Genomic DNA, 18,374 nt, shown 5'->3' on the forward strand with positions numbered 1-18,374 from the left:
GCTCGTTGTTAGTGATCAGCACTGACATAAGTCTGTAAAGGCCACGAGAGAACTCGGGCCACGTCGTCAGCTGCTCCTCTCGATTTCGATACCACGTAGGTGCCCCGTCTTCGAGATAGAAATAGACACGACCCAGTTTTGCCGTGTCGTCCTACTGATTCAAGGTGGCTAAGCGCTCGAAGTCCGCCAACCAGTCCTCAACGTCTTTGTGCCGCGTGCCTTGAAACGTCGCCGGTACCTGTGGGCTTTCCAATGTAATGCGTTTCGACGTCGTGTTTTCCGTGCCAGTTGGCGAAGTTTGCACCGAAGCTCTGGCCATATTAGTCGACATGGATTGAGCAGTGTCGTCAACTTCCGGAGGAAATCCCCTGATTCGGCGGCGGGTCCGATGCACGGGGGCGTTGAATAGCACTTGACTCGCATCGAAGCTCTCTGGGGGAGAGTCTGCAGCATTTGTGAGACTACCCAGCACCTCCACCATTTATCACGATGACTCAGAAGTACTAGGGGGTTTATTAAACCACTGAGTAGCTCGCTCCAAGAGGGTGCGTCAGTCATGGCTGGCTATCAAGCAGAGAATAAACACGCGATATTCTTTTTCTTCCAGATTGAGAGCCGTTCTTCCTGTCAACCCACTACGTTCAGACGGGATTATTTCGTGCCGTCGACCCAATACGTGCGAATGGCATTATGTCCGAAATTTGCACACCTATATTCCGCTCGCTTCATTGTATGAAATAATTCTTTACACAGCCTAGCCATTAAATAACCTGTCATTGTATAAGTTGCTTGTCTTTTGAGGAATCCAGGTTAAAGGTTTCGCATCGCCAGTTAGCCCTTTCTTTCGGCACATCATCAAAGCGACTGTTGAAGCACTGCACGGTACACTGACAAAGACAGATTGAGTTTGGATGCAAGCCACTCACCTTTGCTTTATTAAAAATTTCAAGAAAAGCACAGCATCTCCCCCTACAGGAAACCATGCGGGGATGCGAAGCAGCGCTAGTGCTCACTTGTGGTTCCAGTTGTAGCTTGCATTTGTGTGTTTCATTTGTGTGTGGAGCTCTTTATATGTTGCAAACCGCTTATTTACACCCCTCCCATCTGTGTGTGTTATCGTGTTTATGCTGTTAAATCAATACCAAGAACTGCTAGGAGACTTCAACGGCTCGAGCGCGCCCAGAAATATACTCGTGTGTACAGCTGTGGCGGAGAGAAAAACGGGAGAGGAAAAACGAATTGGAGACAGTGCTCTGCCACGTCCTTCACCCTACCTCATTCCGCCTCACACCGCTCACGCGAAGAAAGAGTCCTCCCACCTCCAAGTGCTCACGCGAGGAGAGGGGGAGAGTTAGCGCATGGGCAGTGGGGAAGTGGGCGATCGCCCAGAAACAGAGAGACCATCGACAAAAGCCTGCTTCACATATAAAACCTGTCTGTATGCATCGTAGGGGTTATGTGCCAAGTAGTTGCAAGCATAACATAATTATTCAAAGATCATTTTGGCAAACTGGCGGGAGAAAGAAGTGAGAGTGATGAGGAAAGAGGGCATAGAGTACAGCGATTGTGATTTAATAATGGAGCTCAGTGCGAGGTTGGAGACATGCAAGTGGTCCAGCGGAGAGAATGACGTGCGGCGTAAGTGGTAGAGTGGAGCGATGCAAGGTAGGTACAATTGTGCAGCTACACCAAATGCAGGGAATGTGACTTCCGCAACGACGGCGCAAACATAAGGTCACCTCGCCATTGGTGATGTTAGGTCAGTCAGTTGACCCCTCAGTGTTGATTTACATTGTTTGTTCCGATGTTTTACAATTTTAGCCATACATAATTGAAGCCACACTTTTCTCAACGTGTAACTAAATTTTCATATTACGGTTCCTCCGCTTATGCATTGTACAGGGTGTCGGTATAAAATATGCAACTCTGACAAAGGCAATGCGCAGTAAAAAATGTACGAATGCCGCATAGGATGCGCGTATACTGCATTCTGCATACAAACATCACAAATCCTATATCACTTGAGATCAATCTTTGGTAAGTCTTCTGGCAGCAATATTTGCGTCTAAATCCCGCACATTGCCCTATGAAAATTCTGCAATGTTAAAGGCCCAATTTTTTGTTCCGATACCGTAATCACGGCTTTTATCTACTATGCCGTTTCTCTTTGAATACCATTCACATTTATGAAAATATCAAAAAATTGTGTTACCGTATATGCCTTGTACAATTTATCTAGGTAATACACTCAAGTATGCATAGTATAACCCATATTGACGCGTGCATATATGTGGACGAAGGTTGTGATGGGGTGATTTAACGGACACCAAGTAGTGCGCCTCTGGATAATTGAGGATGAAGCAGTTGTTCTTCTTATTCAGCTGATTTTAACAGGATGTTTCCACTGTTTCCACGTGTTCCTGTCTTTTGTTCACGTTGCACCACGGCAACATATTTAAAAACAGTTTCAAGTAACCCATTAGCGAAACACAACTTCAGGTAAAGACTGCGTCAAGTTCATATGCACAAATAGACAGACCTAGTGGTATTTTGCAACATCAAAATTACTTATATATATAGAGAGAGAGCACCATCTCTATAAAGCGGGATTTTCGTCACTCATTTTTGAACCGCATGCTGCCGACAGTGTTGCTGTCACACTCTGTGTCTCTACAAGAAAGAATGCTTCCAAACCCATTTGTTACTACAGTTTTGTCAAACTTACGATGTGTGTAGAGCGGAACAGAATTTATAGAGGATGCCACAGCGCCACTTTTTAAATAGTTCACATTTATTAAGAGTAATATATTAGTACACTGTAAACAAAAATATTCCCATGAGGGCGTTTAAAGCAGGTTATGAGCGCTTTTTCCACCCATTTCAAAATACGAACTCCCTTGAAAGAGGATAAAATGGGCTGAAAATACTCTTTTACTATAATAATCAAAAATAGGAAACTATGGGAGTTAAAGCAGTCTGTAATGGTAGTGACTGAAAAACGTTTAAAAATTGGCGTGGGCGAGAAGGGTGTATCTAAATACGCCCATTTGGACAAGAACGAACAAGCGAAAAGGATCGTTCCAAGCCTCAGCGTTAACGTCGCAAAAGTTATTTCAGTAGGCAAGTTTGAAATAGCCCGCGCCGCACCAACGCTCTTCAAAAACTTCATAAACCGCGCCTTACGATCTACCGTATCAAGAACGACAAGCACGCGCAGTGGAGAAAGGGGTGCGGACTATGTAATCTTCTGTATTTCGGAGCACGGGAAAGTGCGTCACTTCTGTACTACCTTCTGTTCGTCGAGGCAGCCAGTGGTGGCCGGGACGGATTCTTCAGTGTTGTCAAAATTCGAGCGGAGGACACATGGTAAGTAAATCCGAATGAACTTTGTGTGTTATCTGTTCGTATGTGTGTGCCCTACGGCAACCCAATCAGTTGGTAGAAGGCTCGAGCTGCGTTCAAACTCGACATTTGTTCCCTCCGGAGCGAAAGCGGCAAAATTCACCGAGAATTCACTTGCTTCACCACCTAAGCCACCGGAACCGTACGCGGCGAAGCCTGAACGAAGAAATTGGTCTGATTTTCTCGTCACTCGATAGCGGATCCTCTTTCCGATTCACGGCCGACTAGCTAAATACCACGCGATCAGAATAGTTGGCCGAAAATGCACCATGGCGGCGAAAGCGTCGGTGGAGGCTCGCAATGGCTCTAATTGCAAACTACTCGTGCAGCTTGACGAAGCTTAACGGCCTCAACGAGGACACGTTCATCGAGATTTTGGTTTGCATTACGATCGCTGAGAACACTGAAAGTATACGGTGCAGCAGCAGCGAGTCGGCATGCCCGAACGTGTCTTGTTTTTGTGGACACCAGGCCGAGTCCGGTGCCGAGACAGCCCGGGTATTCGCTCGCACCGTTTCTGCTGGCGTATATCTCCCCAAACAAAGTTTCAAAAAGTGCTGGCTGTGTTTTCACAGTACTTTGCATGAAAACTGCAATTCAATACTGAACATAGCGCTCAGAAAGCAGGCAAACTCGAATTAATTCGCGAAAGCAGTGGCGGCCGCATCATTTCCCGGGCTCATAACAAGTGCGAACATTTTCGACGTGTGCGGACGTGGTTTTCCGGCTGCTCTGGTGTTATCATTTTGCCTCTCAACAGGGGCGTAGCCAGGGGGTGGCACACCGGGGCCGGGGGCCCTCCCCTCCCAAATTTTTGTTCGTTGGCATAGAGAGCAGAAAACGGCCATTTTAAAAGGGTGCCCTCTACCACCCACCCCGAGAAAAAAAATTCTGGCTAGGCACATATTTCTGAAGTGTGAATGCGGCATGTGTGTTGCAAGCGCGTACTCTTAATAGCTTCGGTCGAGGGGAAGGAAAATTAGGAATAACCTAAATGAAAAAAGCGTGTCACGCAAATGTGCAGTTTTGTTGCCAAGGCAACCGTGGGGTAGTCGTAACGCCACTTGAGATCATTAAAAACCTCGCATTTCTTTCTTGTGCTTCTATTTGGTGCTGCTAACGCTCGGTGTTTTGAGCGACGGCGTGTAGCATTCGGCCAGAAAATTATTTCATGCAGAGCAAACTTACTTGAGGTGGTGTAGCGTGCGATCACTCAAAGTGCATGCTTTTATTATATTCATCTGATTGAAATTAACCATAAACAATACGTTTTTCTAAAGCTCAAGTTTAGTTTTTTTTTCCTAAAAGCGAAGTGGTAAGAGAGGCCGATTCTTAGCTACAATTTGAAACATGCGCTGTAGGAGCATCGTGGCCGAAAGTTTGAGTCGTCGCTTAATCTGTTTTTTCTCAACACAAGTGAACCATGTGAGCCAACAGTCAACACATGTGAGACCTAAATACGCTTATTTAGTATCCAGCCAGTAAAGAGTAGTCAGCCTCTTCCTGGGCTTTTCTTCTGTGGCTCATGAGGAACTCGACTTGGAATATTTGACCGCGATTAGGTTTGCCTCATCGAGGCTAAATTTGCTCATATAAATGATGTGATACCATTATCAATTATGCCTAATTAGATTTGGATATACTTAACATGACTCACCTCGGCTCATTTAAGTGTTACATGGATTAACACGAAACCATCCAACGACTATGCTTAATTAAAATTAGCTTAATTCATTTTGCTTATGCTTGGATTTTACAGGATATATTATGCTACACTCTGCTTGAGTAGTTTTTACTACAGTTTGGGGCAACAAGGAAAGTTTAACTTGGCGTAATGTAACAAGGGCAAGCTGGGCCAAGGAAATTTAATTTTTGTATGCTTGGCATCATTTGGTTTTATGGTGCTAGCTATGCTTAGTTTAGGCTAACTGGTGAAAAAAAAGCTATGCGCTCGGCACTTCAATTGGCGCTGCCTAAGCTGCTGCGCGAAAGATCGGCATATCTTTGACGGAGCAAAGAAAGCAACACTCAGTGGTCGTTTTGGCTATAAGCACCGTAACTTCATCAAACAAAGTGCTGTGCGAGGCCACCTGATTACGACTAGACAGGCATGCACACTACAGCAGGCAGTATGCAGGGATAGCATGTCCATGCGTTCTGCCACAGAACCCATGGTCTGCACACTTTTGCTTACGCCTGCACGTTGAAGACAGGTTGCAAGCTGTACTAGGCTGGTGCTGCATTAAATAACGTCTTTTTAAACGCGTGAGCTCATCATAGCAGCCTAAGCAGTGCAACAAGCACTTGCAGCTGAATGATACATGTTTTGTGTTTGTTACAGTCATAATTCATATTTTTGTCGTGTTTTTCAAAGTCACATTCATTTATTACTAGCTCGCATGCAACAGAATTGCTGCAACAAATATAATTTTCACTGAACTCTGGCACCTTTCAGAACGAAGATGCACACTCGTAGCCAAATATCACTTGACCTATGGCCATTCCTTTTTGTGGTAATTTATGCATTAGTTGTCATGTGCCTACTGACGTTTCTTTTCATACTTATCAAGCTGTGGCCATTATGTGTCGTTGTGACTCTTTTTTTATGCGTGCAGCAGTGATAGAAAAGCTGTGAGGACTCAGCAGGATTTGTGTATAAGGTAGCTTATCATACTGTGTGACGATAAAGTATGCAAAGATAATTTTGAGCGCAGCTCATGCATATAGGGGTGAGCAATAGCATTCGAAAACTGGGTGAAAGTCTTTCCAAGCTATACTGCACAAAGTTTCCTCCGTCACTGTATTATTTTCGATGTGCGCTGGGCTCGAGATACCATTGCATGATTAAAATGCATTCAGCTGCGAAGTGAACATTGCAAGGGCTTTGACTGGCTTCCTCATGGCTCTTATTTTTCAAATAAATATTGTAGGCACAGCAAGGAGCTTACAGACAATTTCAATTCACTGTATCAGGTGGAGAAGTAGCAGGAGAGTTGGTCAATTATTTTCTGCAGTAGTGCCTGCTGTGCTGCTACTTCTGGCTTGACGTTCTCAACTTTGTTGCAATTTAATTATGTTATCTATACATATCTTTTCTGCGTTATTCAAACACCTGTGATTCTTCATAGGATTCAATTTATTGCCTCAGCTGCTATTTGATATTCTTCTTTGAAAGACTTCGGCACTTAACAACGAGTGTTCGGCACTTAACAACGAGAGGTAGACCTAGTTTTGGCCCATTTTGATCAGGACTCAATCGCATTAGGACAAACAAAATTATGCAAAAAACGCGTTGGTATATTAGTCTTTCGCACTCAATTCGTGTATCAAGTGTAGGTTTTTGGCACTACACAATGCATAACAATTACTATAGTCCAAATATTTGATATTTTGAATAAACTTAAATTCTCACATTCTTATCAATGGCATTGCGAAACTGTCTGCACCCGCAAGACATACCTTGAACAAAAATCTCACCGAATATCTTTGCGGTGAAGAAAATACTTGAGCCATATTTTGGTAACAGTGTATGTAAAAATATTTGTTGACATCTAATGGGTATGCTGTATAGACACTGTATGTCCGCTTTCCAAAAGCCATTGAAAATTGCACGCAGTCTTGCAATTATGAATTGGATTTTCTGTGCCCGAGTCTCATATAGATTTGTGGCACAGTGTGTATGGAAAAAACCTAATAAAGTTTCACCAAATGAGCGAACCTATTTGCTTGATAATGCATTACTGAATCAAGTTTATCATGAGTAAACAAAAGAAAAATAGCAAATTTTTATAATCAAATTGAAAGAGGTTTGGCGTCATGGTGCAAGCTTTTGTATGACATTTTATTGCCAAAAAGTATAGGGTTGTTGAGAGCTGCACATGGTGCAATGCGTCACAATACTGCCTTTAAATGAAGAAACATTTCTGGTCAATAAATTATTTGCCTTTTCACTGAAGAGCCATTGCTGCTAGTGCGTATCAATTATTCCGGTAATCAGGGTGGGACCCGCGGCACAGGGTCTGCTGGACACTAGCGACAACGATGTGGTGGCTTCAAATGAACATCGCATGGGCCATAACCACAAGGCCAGCTAGGAACCCCAATGTTCGGCAAGTAGCATTTTTTTTCTCCAGCCAAGTCATGCTCCTGTCTGCAGATCAGATAAATTGAACTCTGAAGTTGAGAGCTTTCAATCTTATGTTGAGCGTTTGGAGCTTCATAGAAGAAATCATGCCTATTTTCACCAATAATCGGCACAAAAGCATAAGAAATTTACAAGAATTTGGTTCTGTCATTGCCAGAAGAAACGTTCTTTGTGAAAGTAAGATAAGTATTTCAAATTCACTGCTGCTCGAAGATGTCTGTAGTTGTGCAAAGGTGCAAATTCATTCATAAATTTCAGTTCTCAATGCAAGTGACGAAGACTTGTAGAAAAGTTCCAGGTCCCAACCCGTAAATGTAACTCTTCTGGTGGTAAGTTTGCACGGCAAAATGGTAGCTTGAATTCAACTCATGTTTGAAATCGTCTGCTTTTGACAAAAGATGAACCAGTTTACAAACTGCTCAAATAAAAATTGGAAATCTGGAGAAGCTTTTAAGTACAGTGATTCTCAAACGAATCATTGCCGAAGGTGCTGTGGCACCCCCCGAAGGCTCTGAAGCAAGAAGTTGAATGTAAATAAGGCCAAGAAACGGAACTGGTATAGCTGTCACAAGGCTCAAGTGCCAGAAAATCGCTGTGACAAAAGGTACTCATGCTAGCTATGCTCATAACCAAAACATGTGGCGAACAAGGATAAATGAAGGCCTACTTTATGCAGTAATTTCAATAATAGCACCAGAGAAACATCAATACACTCCAAACAACTGTGCAATCGAATCGTCAAAGAAAAAAGAGATTATGGGGTCACTCTTATTGGGAAGTGCCGTGATTCTTAAATTAAGGTGAACATGTGGCCACTGCAGCCATTATATGTGAAAGTAGGCTTCAAAACACTAAATTGTTGGGCTAGTTAGATTACATTTGACCTAGAGGAGCGATGGCTTGGAATCAAAGGAAGACTTCTAAGAAGATGCTCAACTTGCAACCGAGTTTATTTTGAAAAGTCTCTCAGCGCAAAAGCAAATGCGCAGGTGCGGTCACACCTGATTTTTATGCAGCCAACAACAAATATATAAAGATGTGTTAACAATGTAAAATACCCTCAAGGGGGCATGCTTAATCAGTTTTTTATTAATCGGCGTTCAAGATTGTTTATTTGAATGAATGAACTTTCTTGGAAGAAAGTTCTTTCAAGAAAGTCTCGTTCTTTCTTGCCTGTAATATTTTGAGTTCACACCTGCCCTCAGCCCTGCCCTTGACATTCGCCTTCTCGAAAAGAGCATTGCAGCCAATTGTACTGCAATGCGCAGGAAGGTGCGCCCCATTGTTCCGAGTATTCACCGTAGTTGCGTGCTATTTGATTCTTTCATTAGGACATTGGCTTGTTCGGGCGATGTACGCTTTACCACAGCTGAATGGTATCTTATATACCACTTCGGTAAGACAGCGGACAAATGGCTTCTTATTCTTTTTTCGACATACTTCTTTCTCTGTTCCTTCAGCTTCAAGTAGTACACAAAGGAAAAAGTTTTCAGGGTGCCTTGAAGACGAGGTCTCTACCCTGATTTGAAGCTATCCTCTTAATGTTGCACGAAATTGTGTAATTGTAGGAAATTACAACAAACTTGTTCAACTTGCTGGACCTTTGTCGTGTAGGCATGCTGGGTGAAGCCGCAACCTGCTTCAGAGGGGAGGACGCTATGGGAATGAGCAATGTTGAAAGAGAACCCGAAGTTCGAAGGCACAAAATCTAGTGGTCGAAGCTGGAGTTGACCTGAAGAGAGCACGACTTGGTCAGAGGTGAATTGAGACACGAAGAAGCCATCCGCCTTTTGACCAGTATATTATGGAAAGAGTCAAAAAGGAGAATAGTTTTTTTTTTGACCGTGGCTTATACTTCCAGGAAATGTGGTCGTTCTAAGTTTTCTGGGTCGGATCATTGTCAGAAAGATCCACTTTAAAGGTAATGAGGGTGAACCCTGCTTATCTCCAGCCATTACCACTACAACCTATTAGTGCTGGCAACCTAGTAAAAGTACTATAAAAACGATGTGGACAGCTGGTCATGACATTCGATGCCACACTCGATCAGCGAGCCAGAGCCTGAACGGTGCACCATGAGGCATCCAAATTCTCGGTCCTGAGTTTGCAATGCTTGAGTGGGATAAGTGGTGGTGCCACACAGATGTCCGAACGAATGGGCAGTTCAAATTTTCAGTGTCCGAAAAAATGTTGGCTGACGGTACATGTTACAAGAAGAACAAACTTGTTTGGGCCAGTGCTGGTCTCCTTTAATTTTTAGGGGGTCCGCCTGACTTGCACTATAGACTTCTTCATAAAAAGGATGTGCTTTTTGACAGAAAATTATAAATATAAATAGACAGAGTGTGTATGTGTGTATAAGAAAGAACTTTTTTTCTGCCATGATTACATCGCAGGCACACTTGCAACGCGCACGCACTGTGATGGAAGATGTAACTTCCACGACGTGCCAAATGTCAGTCATCTCAGTGTTTTGTCAGGCTAGATCAAGCTTTAGTGGACTGGTGTTGAGGGACAGTGCTAGTGCATAATACAGCGACCGAATAAACAGCAACATGACTGAGCATCAACACTTGAGTTGGCCTCCCAATACATGAACACCTGTCCTAAATGAAGTCTCAACGATTCTCCGATTGTGTTACTGCACTTACGTAGCACCAGCAGACTGTTTCCTGTTCCCAAATTGAAATCTACCTGCAATGCACACCACCATGCCCCTTCAAAGAAATTTGTGCGTGTGCCCTTTAAGGACTCCTGACAGCGTAAGATTTGTTTGCAACTTTTTTACAGGAATTTGTTGCTTTGCTTGTGGTATTGCGTACATTGAAACATAACTGTTCTAACACCGTGTATATTGAATACTAGTGCTATAATTACACTATTGTGTCAATTGAAAACACCAACCTAAGTATCCTAAGAGACAAGCACCACACAGTGTGAAATTGCCCGAGACTGCATGCGCTGAAGCATCTGTGTCCCGACCGATGTTCCAGCGCATGAAGCCTCAAAAATTGGCAGATCTGCAAGTGGTGAAGTATGAATAAACAATGGCAGACCTTTGATCATACCCCCTGAAATAAAAAGAGGACAACTACTGCCGTAAGCAGCCAAAACCACTGTGAGAGCAGCCCAGCAACAGAGTGAGAGGGGAGAGGGCAGAAGTGGCACTCCTTACCGGGTGCCAGGTAAGCTACGGTGCGCACCCCAGAAATGTTTTCTGTTGTCGACAATACCCCTTTTACTCATAGAACGTCACGTGGGACCTGTTTGCATCAAATCATAGATGTAGATTGGTGCTAATAACTCGGATGAGCACTCACCCTTAATTTAAAACCAAAATGAAATATTTTATAGGCAGCGCTTTTCAATACTAATTGGTCATAAGTGCCTCCGCATGCTGGACTGTCGCACAACAAAATTATTTAAAGTTTTCAAATTTAATGTCGAGGGTTGTTTAAAAACTTCTCACAATTAATCTTCAAGGATGCATTTTAGTAATGAAAAAGCCATTGGCAAAACTGTGGCAGTGTTCCATACTTCAAAGGCTTTAGAATATCTTAGCAGCGTGTTGAACAAACCTGTTTTTCTGAAACCACTTCATATACGAAAGGCTTATCAAAGTAAACTCGAATTTTCAGGGAAAGAATACACAGACACACAGACATACAGGTTTCAAGAAATATGTGGCTACACAACCCATATATTGGCTGGGAGTGTTAACACTGCTAGTTGCCAAGACGGCGAGTATGGAACACTTTCCCCGCGTGCTGGAATGTTAAAGCACGCAAAAGTTTATGAATTGGAAGCTGACTAATAATCTTTGCATACTACCTGAGGGTATCCAGTCTAACAGAATGAGACCCTCGCTATGGATGAACAGAAAAAGAGCAACTTTAAAGGCTTATGGTCCTGCATAAGGTACGTTTGTAGAACTAATAAACAAGTTGGTGGAGCATCGAATGTATTACAAATTGGCAGGTTAGGTCTCTGCCAAAAAAGAACTGTCATTTTGTGCATCTTTCTCACAATTACAATATAAGTTTTTTAAACAACACCCCCTATAGTTTTATTGATTTTCTTCTTACTAATAACGTTTTGTTAAGGTGGGAAGACAAGCTCTTAGAATTCCTCATTTTTTCGTTCATTCCGTACTATGAAGGGATTTAATAATGAGGGGCACTTTGCATGAAACAAAGGCATAGCATGCATCTTCTCACAGGCACTCAGGTTTCACCTCCCAAATTAAGGCATAAATATTAGCAAGGGTTGAGGAAACAGTAAGTCCAATGAATTCTGTCTACACCATTTTCAAACTCTGTGACGTTATGGTTCGGCAATACTTTCAACTTTCTTATTAGGCGCTTTGGCAACAAGGTGCAATTTTTTTTGAGAAACTTGTTTTTGTTTTTAAACTAGCCTTTTACCTTAGCTTACATCACCACAGTCATTTGAGTTGGCGCCATAGTCGAATTAAAAACGAATAAAATGAACGAATTAAAAAAAATTCTTTCAGTACAATCTGCCTTTCAAATGCCGATTCTTTTTACACTCTGCTGTGCTTCATTCTATGCCATTTCGGCTCACGAAGCATATCACATGTTCTTCATGCAAAACAGATAAAATTGTTCGTGATACCACCAAAAAAGACATTGTTGTGAAACATGCAACCTTAGTTGGACAGCCCGTGCGCGGTTAAAGAATATTTTTCAATTGGTTCAATAGCATAGACACTGAATGTTACAATTTCGCTCAGTTTCGTTCAGTGTTGCTATGATGTTTCGCCTGTGATAGTCCATTCCTTTTTGATATCAGTCCTGTCTCGTTGCGCTACTCGCAATGGCTTTTATGTTGAAGCACGAAGTAGCCCAATCATCAACTCTTTTTCATGTGTTGTTTTCTTTCTTCCATAACAGAAGCTAGTGCAGTTTAGGCTTTACCTGGTGCAGAAAAACATATTGTCCCTGCGCTTCACTATGATGGACAGTTTTTTTTTCAAGCGTAATCGCCATTTTCTGAAATAGCCTACCTTCTTGTGCCTCATGTGCGATGCACTTGAACGAGCACACAGAGAATTGTTAACAGCGCATGTGTTATTCAACTTTTACACATACAGCTCCACTCGAAGCTCTTGACATGAACAAGAAATAGTGATGACTATTTTGCCTTGCTGCTCTTTTTTCTCACAAAAGTGCCTCCTTTTTGACACTATCTTGATAAGTTTGATTGCAGTTAATGGTAATGTTTTCATTGACATTACCTTTCCCTTAAAAGTGCTGGCAAGGTATTTAAGCCAGCTTATATGTGTTGTATGAATGCTGACCCAAGATGATTTTTTATGAAATAATGGTTTCTGAATACTCTACTGGTTTTGTGACTGGGCGCAGATAGATCACTGACGGGAGCATACATGTTTAGTAGGTGGTGCCCTGCAAACCAGTGCAAGAAAGGTAAATGCGAAATTTTGGTAAATATAACAGGTTGGTTGGTGTTACATTAAGTGCAGCATTGATTTTTCAACTGCCATTATCTCCGTAATTGACATCATAATTAAAACACTATAGTTATTGTCCACGATGTTTTTTGTAAGCCGAATTGTGAATTCAGTTAATCTTATTGTCTCTCACAAAAATAAGCCCCTTTAAAACGCTCTCGTGTTTTGTTAATTTGCATTCAGTTAGTGCGTTTTAACTGGGTGACATGCAAAATCAATCAGCATTCTTCAGACCGTCACAAATATGGCCGTGTAACTTTTACATTTCTCAAAGAACTCGTCCTGGTTGTTTATTTTGGTTACCGAAAGTTGTCTTGCCTATTGTAAGTCTTTAGTTCTGTGCTGACTGAACTAGAAGGCGCCGAAAACATTTTTTGATAAAATGTTTTGTAATTCACCTGATAAAATGGTACTTGTTGAAATGTAATTAGGCAATGTAACTGTAAAAATAATGACTTGTTTATGTATATCAATTATTAGAGGGCTTCCCACACCAGCAAAACTGAAGAGTTGCCAAATTCGTTTTTTTTTTCAGAAAACATAGCAAGTTCAAAGGGCCCAAATAGATTGTGTGCAGCTGGCCTGTTTGACATGCTAGAGAATAAAAATAATTCATGCCCTCAAAGTATAGCAGATCATCTGAGAAAAAAATTCTGATTTTTCCCTTTTTTTTGGGGGGGGGGGGGGTAGAAGCTCTGTATTCAGCGTCAAAAGTCACCTTGGTGCTTGGGCAAAAAATATGCATGGTATCTCACTTGGAATCGTTATTTATTAGCTGAACATAGGTGCAGTTACCAGAAAGTATTATTTTTAAACTAAAATATTTTTTTAATTTAATGTTTGTTCTACAGCCTTTGACCTACGTAACTCTGCATCATGATGCACTTGCAAAGGCAATCTTCAGCCCAAACCCACTGATAGACACGTACACGGCTGTCTTGGCGCCATATATAAAGCAACCGTAAAGGAAATGGACTTATCATCTGTGTTCTACTGCCAACACAGGTGCGCTACAAGGAATGTGGCGAGAGTGCGGTGACAGGTAACATAGCAAAATAAATATTTTTATATAGGGTTGTGTGAAGAGAAAAGTCGCAGCCACACTTTAAGTACATTCGTGTGTGCATTTGTATGTGTACAGGCATATATGTTTATGAATAACTGAAACTAAACAAATCTGCACAGCAAGGAGGCTAGGGGAGAGTCGAGCAGCTCTCTCACCTTTCCTAGTGATGACTCCGAGATGAGCTATCAAGCCGCTGAAAAAGTATACAATACGCAATAACACTACATTACCCACAAAACAAGTGAGAGAAGCCAGTAAGCTAGCCTCTGAGTTCTGAATATAAAGCTCTTCATTTGTGTGTAATTATATCACAAGATTTGGGTGACAAGGAGCAAGGAACTCTTTTGAAAACTGAAAAAAAAAGAATTTGTATCAGGACTGCGTTCATCAGTGTATTCTGTGAATGGTACTTGCGCACTGAACATAAATAAACTTTTTATTAGGTGTGTAAAACATGCCTTCTGCATTAGCAGAAGTTCATAGGGAAGTAGCATTTGTGACTGTAACACTCGAATGCTAGATGGTTCATCTGAAGTCACCACATCAACCACATGCACTGTTATGCATTTTTGTTAGCAATAGAATGCAGATGATAAATTCATTTCCTTGTAGATAGCACGAAGTTTTTCATCTGCATCCTTGGCCAGTCGGTTTGATTTGAGGATTGCCTTTGTGAATGCATCATGCTGCTTGAGTTGCATAGGCAAAAAGCTGTGAGGAATACTCAAATTGAAAAAATAATTCTGAAGTTAAAAAATAATACTGTTTAGTAACTGCTTAGCTCATAGTAACTGTTTAGCTCATATGTAGTACTTTAAAATTAGCCATTGTGCATATTGTTTGTCATATACCCAGGTAATTTTTTTTGCTTCTGTATACAAAGTTTTCTGGAAAATTCTGAAATTTGCATTTTTTGATGAGCTGCTGCACCTTGACAACCTAAATTACTTTTAATTTGTAGCATGTCAAATAGGCTGATCGCACGTATTTTATGTGTGCTGTTTGAGCTAGCAAATATCCTGGAAAAAATATTCCTCAAAAAATGCATGCATTTTCCTCGTGTGAAAAGCCATCAAAGAAATGATATAGATGAATAAGTTATTATTTTTGCAGTTGCATCAATTCTTCACCTTGCCGTAAATACCATTTTATTGAGTGCATTCCAAAAACGTCTTTTGAAAAAAATTGTTTTTCAACACCCTCTAGCTCAGTCGGCGAAAAACTACAGACTCTTATAAGTTTGCAGGAAAGTTTTCGGCAACAAAAATAAAGAGCATGACAAGTTTTGAGCTTCTAGAAACACGGTGTAAATTAATTAAGCAATATACGTGGTGGTCGGAGAAACTCTGAATGATTTGAAATCGCATGGCCCAAGGGCGTGCAAGTATGCTAGCTGACATCAGTGACGATTTATTATTGTGTATTTTAAGTTCTGGTGTTGTAATGCTGCATTTTTATTTGCTGTGTGTATGTGCTGGTTCGCTCCAATGCTTTCATAAATGCAATATGCTAGAAAAGTTGAAGGTTAGACAACTGTGAATGTGTTCATTAGAAAGCAGTAGCAGAGCATATATCAGAAAATGGGACAGAAAAAGCTGTCTGCTTCTTCTGTCAAGTTTTCCTATACAATATGTTTTGTTAGTACCTTTAAAGCATTACTCATATCTATGGAATGCGCGCTTCTTTATATGTTCATGAATGTCTTCTTTGAGCTTCATTTATATGGTTGCTAACAACACTGAAGCAACAAATTTATTTTAGTACATTCTTTAACCTCTCCTGTACTCTAACTGTTGTAATTTGAAGGTGATTTGGGCCCCGCTGTGGTGGTCTAGTGGCTAAGGTACTCGGCTGCTGACCCGCAGGTCGCGGGATGGAATACCGGCTGCGGTGGCTGCATTAAAGATGGAGGTGGAAATGTTGTAGGCCCGTGTGCTCAGATTTGGTGGAACGTTAAAGAAACTCTGGTGGTAAAAATTTCTGGAGCCCTCGACTATGGCGTCTCTCGTAATCAGATCGTGGTTTTGAGATGTTGAACCTCACAAATCAAGCTGATTTGGGACAGCCCGGTGAAATGGCTTTGCTGCTCATCCAAAAGTGCCTTCAGGTTTTTTTGTTTTCTGAAAAAAAATATAGCAGCATCCATCTAATATAATTGAGGATTGTTCGTTTATTCTATATGTTATATGTGTGCACGGAAAAAAATTCCAGAAATCTCTAAGAGAACTTTAGTCACTGGTACAGCATTTAATTCAAACAAATTCCTCAAGTTGATCTCTTCACACATTATTATTATGTTGTTCATATATGTTATTGGGCGTAGTCATCTACTGCACCAGAGCTGCAGAAACGCACTTTTTATTAAATTAGGTAATCTTCTAATAGAAGTATTACAGATTTCTAGTGAGATAATTTAATGTGATTGGCAAAGTGTGTTTGAAGGTTTGTATTTCATTTGATTTTTACTTTTCAAGTCAATGGTACAAATATGTGAAAACTTGTGTTTGTAGTGTTTTTACATTGGGTGCTTCATGTGAGGGTAATTATTGTTCTCGTGATGTATAAATTCTGTGGACAATAACCATGCTCACTCCTGGGAAATCACAAGAGTTGTACTTTGTGTATTTACCTTCTTGAATAAAAATTCTGTAAGTCTTAAGTCTGTGTGCTCTCATAGTGCGTGAAGAGGAACTCTGAAAAGATCCGTGTGTTGCTTTGGTGTTTGGGCTGTAGATAAGCTTTTGTTCGCGTCTAAATTTTTTAGAATGCAGCCTGCAGCCTTGCAAGAATGCTTGTTCAGAGAGAGTTCCGGCTGCAGTGGTTACTCTCATTCAATACCAAAAGTACTTCCAAGAGAGGCGAAATAAAATCCATAGATTCCACGTATTTACTCCGAAATAGAATAAAAAGACAAAAACAGTGTGGTCACGTGACTATAATACTCCCACTCTGCTTCTAGAAAACGCTTAGAAGGGGTAAAATAATGCTCTAATAACACCGAAAATACTCCAAAGTAAGAAGAATAAAACTTCAGGGTTGTTTTCACTGAGCCACTAAGAGAGCAAAGTTTTTGCCCAATCTAAGCCCTTTGTATGCCCTACCACATGGGCGTTTTTTTACTTTCATACCAAGGGCGTAAAAACATGTACAGATGGGAGTGATCTAGAGGACAAACTAAGAACTCCCATTTGAGATTTTTTGGTTTAGAGCGATACATCCACTGTGCAATCTTTGTTGTTCGTATATATACAATCATTTTTCGCATAGTTTTACCAATTCCTTCCCGATGTGTTCCTAAACGTGCTTGTGGCGTTTTGAAATCCTCGAAGAGTGGAGGCGTTTGTCTGACGTAAGCTAAACAGCCTGGATGACTATAGACTATACGGTGGGCTTATCAAACATACGTAGTGTAAATAATGCTTTTCAAATATGAAATGTTTTTGTACTTTCAGGCAAACACAATTGTTTGTTATGGGGACTGTCCCGAAATATAGTAAACGAGAGTACTGAGTGTCATAACCAAATGAGTTTAATGTGCACGGACATGGATGATCTGACGGAGACGTATAACCCATGTGACTATTGCGATGACGCCGAGGAATCACTGGAAAAGGCATCCGATGATTGATTCTGTCGGGAAACCCTTAAAGGAAAGCAGTCAACGTGACGTCGAGCCTATCGGTAGAATAAAAATGAGGATATGAGGTCTCTGACATAGTGTTTTTGTTATTGTTGTTGACTTCACACTGCTGATTGTTCGCCACTGCTGTCGTGCTAAAAGGTAGCTGTGGGCCTTTGTCAAGCTGCCTCTTTTGGAGAGCAGCTTTTACCTGCAGCTGTTCATCAAACTGTTGATGAAAAATAAGCACTATTATTATTAATATTATTATTATTAATATTATTAATAAATGCATGCTTCTCACGTCTTACGTAGTATAAGCGAACACAGCGCGAGCATCACTTTAAAAGACCCATTTGGTGTGTCTAAGCTTCCTGAAGTTATCGGCTTTATTGTATCATGATGATATTGCTGCTCTTGCGAATAAATTTCTAAAACATTAAACTGCTTTTGCATGTACAGTGTTGCATGTTGCACCTATGGTTTCCTCTGCTTCACAGAAGCCCTAATAGTACATGTTTAAGTACAAAATGAAGTAGGTGATATTCACATAAAACAAGAACCAAAAGAGCCATTTCAATTTATAGCGAAAAAAAAGAAATCTAGAACAAAATAATCATTTGCATTTTGCCTCACAGAAACTGCGTCGTCA

At 41.1% G+C, this 18,374-nt stretch overlaps 1 protein-coding gene across 1 annotated transcript in view; it reads right to left on the reverse strand.

The window, feature by feature from the left end:
- LOC119169089 (sulfotransferase 2B1) overlaps window positions 1–18,374 on the reverse strand; it is a 177,071-nt gene that overhangs the window by 65,744 nt on the left and 92,953 nt on the right. The window lies entirely within an intron of this gene.

This window comes from Rhipicephalus microplus, chromosome 3 (assembly GCF_043290135.1).
Source record: "Rhipicephalus microplus isolate Deutch F79 chromosome 3, USDA_Rmic, whole genome shotgun sequence".
NCBI classification, from domain to species: Eukaryota; Metazoa; Arthropoda; class Arachnida; order Ixodida; family Ixodidae; genus Rhipicephalus; species Rhipicephalus microplus.